The sequence below is a fragment of the Dermacentor albipictus genome, chromosome 5, assembly GCF_038994185.2.
Source record: "Dermacentor albipictus isolate Rhodes 1998 colony chromosome 5, USDA_Dalb.pri_finalv2, whole genome shotgun sequence".
NCBI classification, from domain to species: domain Eukaryota; kingdom Metazoa; phylum Arthropoda; class Arachnida; order Ixodida; family Ixodidae; genus Dermacentor; species Dermacentor albipictus.
The window spans coordinates 159,468,510-159,478,728 of NC_091825.1; the positions used below are offsets into that span (position 1 = coordinate 159,468,510).

Genomic DNA, 10,219 nt, shown 5'->3' on the forward strand with positions numbered 1-10,219 from the left:
TCTGCCCGTTTATTCTTCTTGCACAAAATTTCGTTACATTTCGGAGAAAATGTATTGTTCTTTCACAACTGAGTTAGAAGGTACCGATTAATTTTTTTTTTCATCGCGGCAGGAGAGACTTTCCCCTTCCACACAAGAAGTTGAATAGAGCGCAGACATTGACCTTCAGATTATTGCAAACAGGCTCATATCACTACCCGGCTTTATTCCAAAAAATTTATCCCGACACCTATGCCACTAGTTCTTGCAGGCACTGCAATGACATCGCTAACCTACACCATATGCCTGCGTTGCCCCTCGTTAAGAGGCACACAACAAATCAACGAGGACGAGTGGCTCTCCGCTATCAAGAGCCCCGATGCCGGGGCGCAACTATGGGCTGTCCAGAGGGCCCACGATGCGGCGGTCGGGCAAGGCCTAATAATAATAATATTTGGGGTTTTACGTGCCAAAACCGCTTTCTGATTATGAGGCACGCCGTAGTGGAGGACTCCGGAAATTTTGACCACCTGGGGTTCTTTAACGTGCACCTAAATCTAAGCACACGGGTGTTTTCGCATTTCGCCCCCATCGAAATGCGGCCGCCGTGGCCGGGATTCGATCCCGCGACCTTCGGGCAAGGCCTGACTGTCCCAACGTGGGAGCGGCCCGCAGCGCGCTGAGTCGCGTACCTCAGGACCTTATTAAGGTTTTGCATCCATCCATCCATCCATAGCGACATTGCACGATGAAGGCATTCAGACGATTTGTGTATCAAGACAATGAACTGGTGTGACTGCCAAAACAGCCAATTTTTAAATATTTGAACACTTCGAGTGTTTTTGGAAGTGGCAAAAGCGAGTAAAATTAGAAAGTTTGGATTTTTTTTCTATCAACGCAGGAAAATTCAGAAGGCACAAAATAAATATAGGGTGGTAGCCCAACTGACTTAATATAGCCGAAAAACATTTGAAGCTTTGGAGTTTCAGCAGGTCGCCTAAGAATAACTGCACAATTCCAACTTCTTGCAAAAAGCTTCGTGTTCAAGGTAAAAGAGGTTTCTTTGGTGTTCGGCCTAAGAATATCTTTGATGCATTATTGCGTAACCCTACGTGTCTGCTAGGCTTGTAAGAAGTTAAAACGAGGTAATAGTTTTTAAACGGGAACAATTATTATTTGAATTCTTCATGCCTGTATCGCGCAGACATCATAGCCTTGCCATCCTACAAATAGAGATTGTTTAGAAAATGAGCCCGATAAACTATGCAACAAACTGGGACTCCCTTCTTTTATCGATACCAAGACAAGCGATGTCAAGTGGTGCAGCGTCCACTCATTTTTTTTTTACTTTCCCAGTGAAGTGAACATCAACCACGAGAGAGCGCATTAGCCTTAACAGGACACATAAGACTTTTATAGCCTAGCATGTTAAGGAAAAGTCTTACAAATGTTCCATGGAGCAGGGCGCAGTGTACTGCCCCCTCAGTATGTCACATTGCATTGCAGGTCGTAATGCAGGTTGGTACGTCGCGTTGTATTGCAGTGCGGCATGTATTTTATCATGCTGTGTCTAAATGATAGTGATACATGCATAAGCGTGTTCCTTGTGGCCGATGCGCGCGGGCGCCCCAACGAAGACGACGACCGCTCTCTGACTCTCGAGCTGTCGGCTGAACTGGCCAGCGCTATATTTTATTTTTAAACACTTTTATAAATAGTCTCCAATTCTTAATCTTTCGTTCGAGTAACATTTTGGTGGAGGGCGCGGTTCCCCGTCCCCGCCACGGAGTTCCGCAGCGACCGCACCATCTTGCTTTCCGCCATGGCTCCCGGTGACGACACCTCGTCTCCTTCTACTTCTGCGACCCCACCAACAAAGTACGTTACGGTTACCAACCCCCGCGATCCTGGCATATTCTTCTGCCAAGATCATGTCGACGTTGCGGACTGGCTCAACCTGTATGAGCGTGTTAGCCAAAACTACCGCTGGGACCCTACCATATTCCTTTCCTCTTATCACCGGTATTTAGACGCACCGGGACGGTGCTTCCGCCGCCAGGGACAATGAACCATGCATAAGCGTGTTTCTTGTGGCCGATGCACGCGGGTGCCCCGACGAAGACGACGAATGCTCTCTGGCTCTCGAGCTGTCGGCTTAACTGGCCAGCGCAACATTTTCTTTTGTAAATACTTTGTAAATAGTCTGCAATTCTTAATATTTCGTTCGCGTAGCAATATCCGCGCTATTTCTGGATTCACTTTCTACTTAGGAGCAAATATTTCTATTCCTAAGCTGCATAAAACGTGCCTATCAACTTTGCCGGGCTGCCTCACTAATTTAACACGTTGTAATATTTTATGTGCAATGGCTGCATGGTTCGCCTGCTGCACCTCCTGCTTAAAGGGCTTCTCACCGCGTTTGGCCATTTTGAGATGACAAAGCGCAGAGCATACAATGCGGGATGACTATCATGTCTGCAAAGTATTACATCGCTGCGCGCTGCAGAAAGATCTGAAATTTCAAACCGAACGCCGTTTCTTTATTCTCCTCGCGGCCGCCGCGCTCCAAGCCGGAGGATGACGTAGTCATGTGACGTCGCTCCTGGTGACAAGTGACTTCACGTGACGTGTGACACGTGACACGTGAGATTTATTCAAGACATCTGTTATCTGCGCGATCTGCTGCTTCAATTGGCTAATTGAAGTTTAGAGAAATCATAAAACGCACGAACGGAATGTCTGCGTGTTTTTTGTGTTACTTCGTACCGAAACACGAAAGATGTACTTCCGCTTCGTCTGGTTGTTCCCAAGGTCGTGCGGTCACGTGCGCAGGTACCGAAACTATGCCATCTTCTACCATGCTCCAGCTTGTGATCACGCTCTGCGATCCGCTTGTTCTGCCTCAGTATTCGTGTAGCACTGAATACTGAGGTAAAACTGTATCCACAAGCACTAGTCATGTTTCCTTGTGCAAAGGGCGCAACATCATGCGCTGCGCGAACGAGACAACAGCTCGCGTGCAATGCCGTCAGCGGAAGTGCATAGCGCCGAAACAAAAGCGAGGGGTGAAAAAAATGAAGGCGGGGCCTGTGACGTATGCGTCACGCGATCCTCGAGGTATGGGAGAACGCAGCGAAGGAATTCCGCTTGCGGAGGCTAGATGGGGCGAGTGGAGGGAGCGTCTTGCTTGGCAGTGGAGCCCGCCTGTAGAAATCATGGGTTCACGGCACTGAAAGATTCCTATCTCGGCTATTAATGAGCCGATTTGTAACGTTTTTGCCGCAGAACGCTCCCTAGAGGACACGTAGCAACTTCCAGCGTATAACCAAAATTTAATATGGGGCCTGGTGAAGGCCCCTTTAAGCCGCATCGCTTTAGAACGTACGTCTCTTGGCGATACAACGCAGACAATGACATAATTTCTGTGTCATCTGTGTTGCAGACGAAGCCACTTTGGTCGTCTCCATCCCATGACAGCAAGCTTGGACGCACGTCGGAGAAAAGCCGGTGCTCACATAAATTTTAAAGAAATAATTTTTCGGGTTGAAATATAATAACTTTCTGTAACGTCCCAGATGCATAGCATGCATGTAGACCTGTCTAATGATGTATCAGATATATTTTTAGGCCGACCACAAAAGCTACTTTTTGACCTCGAACACGAAGCTCTTTTGCAAAAGGTTAGACCTTCAAAGCTTTCTTTTTTTCAGACGACCAGCTGACCCTTTAAAGTTTCAAAATATTTTCAGCCTTTACGCATGACAAATACAAAGAAACACCGCGTGAGCACATTATGCAGGATTTCCTGGCACTACAAAGAAAAATATAATGAACATATTGAATTCTATACGGACGGCTGGAAAACACAAGAACGTACTGGAAGGGCCATTTTATTCAAACATTAAGAATCTTGCGTTAGACTGCCACAGTTTTGTTTTGCAGCTGAAGTATGCGCCTTGTGTATAGCCGTAAAGGGAATCGTAAATGGGAATTACAAAAAGGTGGATGTGAATGAATTCCTTAAGTGCACTAAAGGCTCGACATCTAAAATCTGAATGTGAATCTTTTATAGGAAACATTTTGCGGATGCGGCAAAGAGCAGAAGAACACACCAAAATAATCCGCCTTCTCGAGCGGCCGAACCCTACTGGTATCGCAGGAAATGAAAGGTCAGATAAATTAGCACTAACAGTGGCACGCGGAATGTGAGTAGTTATGAAGTTACCTTTCAGCGATTGTATCCACAAACTTCGCACAGCGTTCTACTCAAAGTGGCAGGAGGAATGGGACTCCAGGGTACACAACAAGCTTTTATTTTAACATTTATTTATTTATTTTATCTTTTTCATTAACATTTTATTAAAGCGATTTACGCCATCTTCGTATGGGACACACACAGTTCACACACTTATTTACTAAGAGGAGAGCAAAAAGTGGAGTATGAACAATGCAAAAGACCTCTCACTGTGAATCACATTTAGTCACATGTCCAGCGTTCGGGAATGATAGAAATATTTTCACGAACTATACAAAACATCGACACCATTTAACCCACATTTATTACTATCGGAACATGCACTAGTACCCCTAGACGACATCTTTAGGTTTTTGGAGGCCACGAGTCTCATAAATAAACTGCAAAAGAAGGTCTTATTCCTTCTATCTGTTTCACAAAACTCTTGATTGAGCATTACCTTGTGCCTGGCGCACCATCGCCGTAGTCGTTTTTTCCCCATTATACCTCACAAAACTAACTAACGAACTAGCTAATTACCTAACCAACCAGCCATTTTTCAGTTTTACCATGCTAAAAGGGCTACCATTCTGTATTTAATCTGGGCCTTGTGGATTTTCTTGCGTTGCGATAAAAAATTTAAGCTTTTCCATTTTACTCCCTATTGCCTTTACCAAACGCTCAGGAAGTATTCAAAAACTTGAAAAATCGCCTATTTTGGCAGCCACATCACTTCATTGTCTTGCCATACACAACAGTTCACCAACTTAATCATGCAACGTACCTTGTAAAAAAATGTTCATTGATGCCTTTTTGGTGACTGGGCCGAAAAAATAAATTTTCGCTGAAATGCTACAAGTTTTAAATTAAAAGAAAAATAAACGTGGGGAACGAATTTGTAACACCAACAAACATGTGGAATTTTTATTCAACTATATATCTGTGATGTTCTAGAGAAACTTCTTCGGCTGAGGCACTTCCGACTGCTTACGTGTGCGAATGCGAAAGCATTGTGCTGTTTGTAGGCCTCGGAACGCCATGAACGCGCTCATGTTATACACCCATGACGTGGCGCCACCTCTTCCCCATTGGCTGCGCCATCACGTGCCCGATAATGATGCACGCACTAGGCCACACGCTTAGTCACCCCGTTGACTGCGACTTGACGGTTGCAATAATGCATGCACTAGGTGCGCCTTTACTCAGCCGGAATCGTGGAGCTGCCATGTTGTCGAGGAAGCGTGCTCGTCTCGGACCCTGGAGGCCCGAATAAGATTCTCACCCAAACCAAAACTTAACAAATTTTCTTTCCAAAGCCATTATTTATTTTGTTTACAGGTACTTCCCTGTGAAATCTGACGTCAATTCGAACATTTTTTTCATGTGTTTTTACTGTATGCGCGATTGAACATTTTTGGTACCATCTTCGGTCACGCCAATGACCCCGACGAATTTTCGTATAATAGGGCACATAATAATTTGGCATTAAAAATACTGGTCTATTTGGCCTGTAATGACCCGTCCGTGTTCCGAAAGAAGCCTAGCACTGCGTAAGTAATCAGTCAGTGGAATACTCAAAGAAGCGGAAAAATTAGGCTCGCTGCAGAGGGATGAAGGCTTGCAAAGACATGCCAGCAATGTTTCCGGCCGAGTGTCTCGTTGTAACGTGTGTGGAGTTAAACATGCCCCAATGTTAGGCATGCGGCGATCATTTTGCGTTAATGGTACCAAAATAGAACAATAAGATTAGGAGGGGAGAGAAATGGACCTGTAACGGCAGAGACATTTTGCTCTTTGCCAACATAGGGAGTCTTAGAACTAGGTCTAGCAACGTAGCATTCCCGAACCGTACGCGTACACGAATTCTGGGTACAGGGAAGCAGGAGAGCTTTAGAATTGGGTTGAGCACAGAAGGGTCGGGTTCAGGGCTGATCGCATCACTGTGATGATGAAAAGAAAGGTGCGTAAAAGCAAAATATTACTCGAAGAGCGCTGTATAACAAAAAATGACAGCCATGTAGTATTAAGAAATAAAAAGTAAGGGTATTTTATACTAAAGGTGAACACCCTTGCTAATTTTATAACTTATTTTCACCATTTCAAATCACGACAAACTAAGCTCACCGGAACGACCACTCCAAAGTGAGACAAACTCTGAGTCAAAACTCATCGTCAAAGGTTTAGTGGCACCGCTCTGCCACATCTGCTAAACGCAGGGCGGCTACACAGATAAAGACGCTTAAGAACTGGCGTAAGTAACAAGGGGAGCAATGTGTTGTGAAACTATGAGAAGGGTCATCTTCGAGACCATAAATTAACCACAAAACGAAGAGCAAATTTGGGAGAATGCTAAAGGAGACTGCAGATAGGCGAAGCTTAAGACAAAGCTGGAAATAGCAAAGGAAATTCGAGAGACATAGCTAATGGCAGAGCGAAATCGACCTCTAAATGAAGCAGGAAAGGTTAGGCGGAGGGCATTTGTGCCCGAAGAAACACCAGGAATGTTCTGCGTTAGCGAACAAGGATAAAAAAAAGAATAATTGCCGGCAGGAACAAAGCTATATCGTCTCCGTTCTATACCATGTGGGACAATCGGAATGCTATTGAAGGAATAGAACGTTCGAAAGCGTAGAGAGAAGTAGGTGGAAGGGTCTACTTTAGAGGAGGCGGAATAGCCTCAAGGTTGGAAAGCAAACAGAAGACCTCGTGCATTTGACAGGAAGCACAAAGCTTGAAAGTGTGGTTTGAGCTGCTTTATTTTGTTATGTTTAAGGTGAGCAAATGTACATTCTTGTAGTCCGCTTTAACAGCCCACCCTTTCTCGAACGAATGTCGAACTGGAAGGCGCCAGTCATAGGCAGATGTTGCGCATCATTCATAAGACCAGCGAGCAGGAGACGGAGCCGTTCCGTATATATGAAATGCGCTCCAAAAGAGATCACCCCGGTGCAATGCGCCACAATGCATCGGACTCATTCTCTGCATATTCCGCTGCTCTAAGTGCGTGCAGTGATGTGGTGTCTAGAGCTGATGCCACCGAACAATGAGACGAATTTCAGGACTCTGCGCGTAACAACCAAAAGCTAACCATAAAAATAAATAAGTATACAGAAGTCAATGAACAATTGATAGAATTCTTGATAATTACTTTGTCAGCCTATATATTTTCCTTTTGAATATGCATGTCTTATAGCATCCCATAGGCAACGTAATAATATTGGACTTGAATGTTATCGAGCCAGAACTTCGGTACTTGTACATATTGTATGGATATCCAACACATAATCATTCATCAACGCCTCTCTTTAGGCGCCGGTTATAATATATATATATATATATATATATATATATATATATATATATATATATATAATGTGTGTGTGTGTGTGTGTCGGTGGGCTATTTAGACTGACAACATACACGTACGCAGTCTAATAATATGATTCCAGCGCCGTCAGTGTATTGCGAATAACTTGTTATTTCGCTCCCCGATAGGCTGACGCTAACTTTAGCTCCCACAACACTGCGCAGATTAGTGAGCAAAAGCGTAGCCATTTCGCTTGTTTGGCGACGAATGAAACGACGTATTGAGAATGTGGTGTCCTCTTTCAAGCCACAAAAGCTTTGAGCATGCTCTCAAAAAATCCTAATGAGCCAGTCCAACACAGAATCCTAGGAATGCGTTCAACTGAAGGAAACTACGACATTTATCACGTCCTTTCCACGAATTCTTCCCAGTCTAATAAAACAAGTAAAATGCATTCAAAGTTGTCTTTGCATTATCTGCTAGAAACGAAACATCTGCTATGTACAGTCACAGATCCTAGTGATATTGATGAATGATGTGCTAGCTGTGCATCACGAAGTATTACGTTGGAAAACTCTCTCTTCACGCCGGGAAATCCTAAGATTGAAATTCCTTTACAATATATACAAAAGTAAAACTGGTATTGACAAAACATTTTTCATTAAGGAGCCACATTACTTTTCATCTAGGAGAGACCATGCTTACGAAATTAGACCTTATCAGTGGCGTACCATTGTGTTTAAGTATTCATTTTTTCCAAAAACGATTAACGATGGGAATGAGCTCCCTAATGAAGTTATGGCAACGTCTAATATTGAAAATCTATTGAGAGACACATTCCCTTAATTTTCGTTTACTTTTTTCTGTACATACATTACTGTGTGCACTGTTTTTACATTTTTGTTGCTCTAGAATCTATTGTACTCATTCTTAGTTTATCTTCCACTATTCTGAATTTCAGTGCTTAACCGATGTTGCATTTACTGATGTATACTTTTGATACAGAACATTTTTCCATTGTGAACCCCTCTATTGTGCCCCCCCCCCCTCATCCATCTAAAATAATCCTTATAGGTGATGTAGGTATACCGTGATAAAAAAAGATGAATATTAAGCTAAATAAGCCTTAACAACACAGCTTCAACGGCAAAAAGTAAAGTAGTCTCAGCACATGCTGGCTTAACAGCAGCCGCTGTCTTGCTTTTATACTTGCCTTCATAATTTTAGCTTTCGATTTCCGAGAAAACTTGTTTATCAAGGCAATTTTGACGATACCAAAATTTAACGAAAATAATTGAGGTTATTTTTGTCTCAATAATCTGTTCCCGTTTGCTCGGGAACTAGCAGTCATGGTGTGGCAGATGCACCCGCATCAGGGCGCAGGATGGTGGCAATTTCTATTTCAAAGTGACAGACACTGACACAGGATATAAGCTTCGAGCATATCGATATTCCGTTTGCTGCTCGCCGGTGGTCTCGAGTATTGCTAAGTGGACGTCATGAAGTGACTACTGTATGCAATCATAAAGTAATTCTGAAAGCATTATTGATATTACTCTGAAAGCAATATTGGCACACACAGTTCTTTCACGTATAGAGCTGCGTTAAAATTTCGTATTAGGGAGTATGGTAATCGTAAGTGAATTTTTCTTTTTCTTTAAGATTTATTTTAGTTATTTTTATTAGGCGCACTTCGGTGGCGCAGGAAGGCAACTTCTTTTTATTCTTTTAGGCCCAATAACATTTTTCTGCCATGGAAGTAAAGTTAGAAGGACATCCAAATCAGTATTCTCTTCCCGAGGGCATACGCCCACTCATGCAAGACAAATATGTAATAAATTGACCCCTTTTTGATAGGAATCGGTAGCAAAACGTAAGTGAAGCGTAGTGTCTTCACAGAAGCTGTTGCATCTTTGCTTCGTTAACTCACGGTCCACTGCGGCGAAAGGCGGATGATTTTAGGGTCGGCGACCATGTTGCAGGTTTCCTTGACGCGCGGCGTCCTGCTGGCGAGTCAAGTCGAGGAAGTTGCGAGCATGTTGGTCCGGCTCCGTAGCGTCTTGGGAACCCAGTTGAAATGCGACGCGCTCGGCTCCATGGATTGCGAGTAGACCACAGGTGAGCGTCGGAAGCTGGCGTAAAAAAAAATAGTTATTTCTTTCTCTGGCACAGTGTCTCTGGCACCGCCAGCACGCGAAGGCGTCCTGCTCACCGGATCAAAGCGAGCGAGAGAGAGAGAACAACTTTATTTTGTACCCGGGATGGGGTCAAGGGATGGGGAAGAGGTGGGAGATCCTCTTCTATCTTCTTCCCCCTTTAGGCGGCAGCCAGGAGTCCTTGGGCCCCGGCGGCGTCTTCAGCCATCCGGACGAGTCGGACTTGCACTTCCGTATCGGAGCTTAGCTGTGCGGTTTCGCACTACACCGCAGACCTGATTTCTAAGGAATGTTCTTTCTGTTGGACGTGATTACGTTTGAGGGGGCATGACCAAACCACGTGCTGAAGGTCTGCCCTGACTTTGCAAATTTTGCATTCGGCTGCATACTGTCCTGGGTAACAACGATTGTAGGCTACAGGGTAAAGAGTAAATACGAAAGGGCCGAGCCTTGCGGCGTGCTCCTGCTCCCCAACTCCAACTCGACAAGCTCAATCCCCCTATCATTAGGACGGCCGTCCGTTTCGTCAAAAAGGATATCACG

The 10,219-nt window shown here is 44.2% G+C and overlaps 1 long non-coding RNA gene across 1 annotated transcript in view; it reads left to right on the plus strand.

Annotated features, from left to right (window-relative positions):
- LOC135916657 (uncharacterized) overlaps positions 1 to 9,632 on the plus strand; it is a 124,065-nt gene extending 114,433 nt beyond the window's left edge. Inside the window, exon 3 of the long non-coding RNA XR_010569017.1 lies at positions 9,503 to 9,632. This is a non-coding gene — a long non-coding RNA (uncharacterized lncRNA). The remainder of the gene's footprint in view (positions 1 to 9,502) is intronic.
- The last annotated feature ends 587 nt before the right edge of the window (positions 9,633 to 10,219 follow it).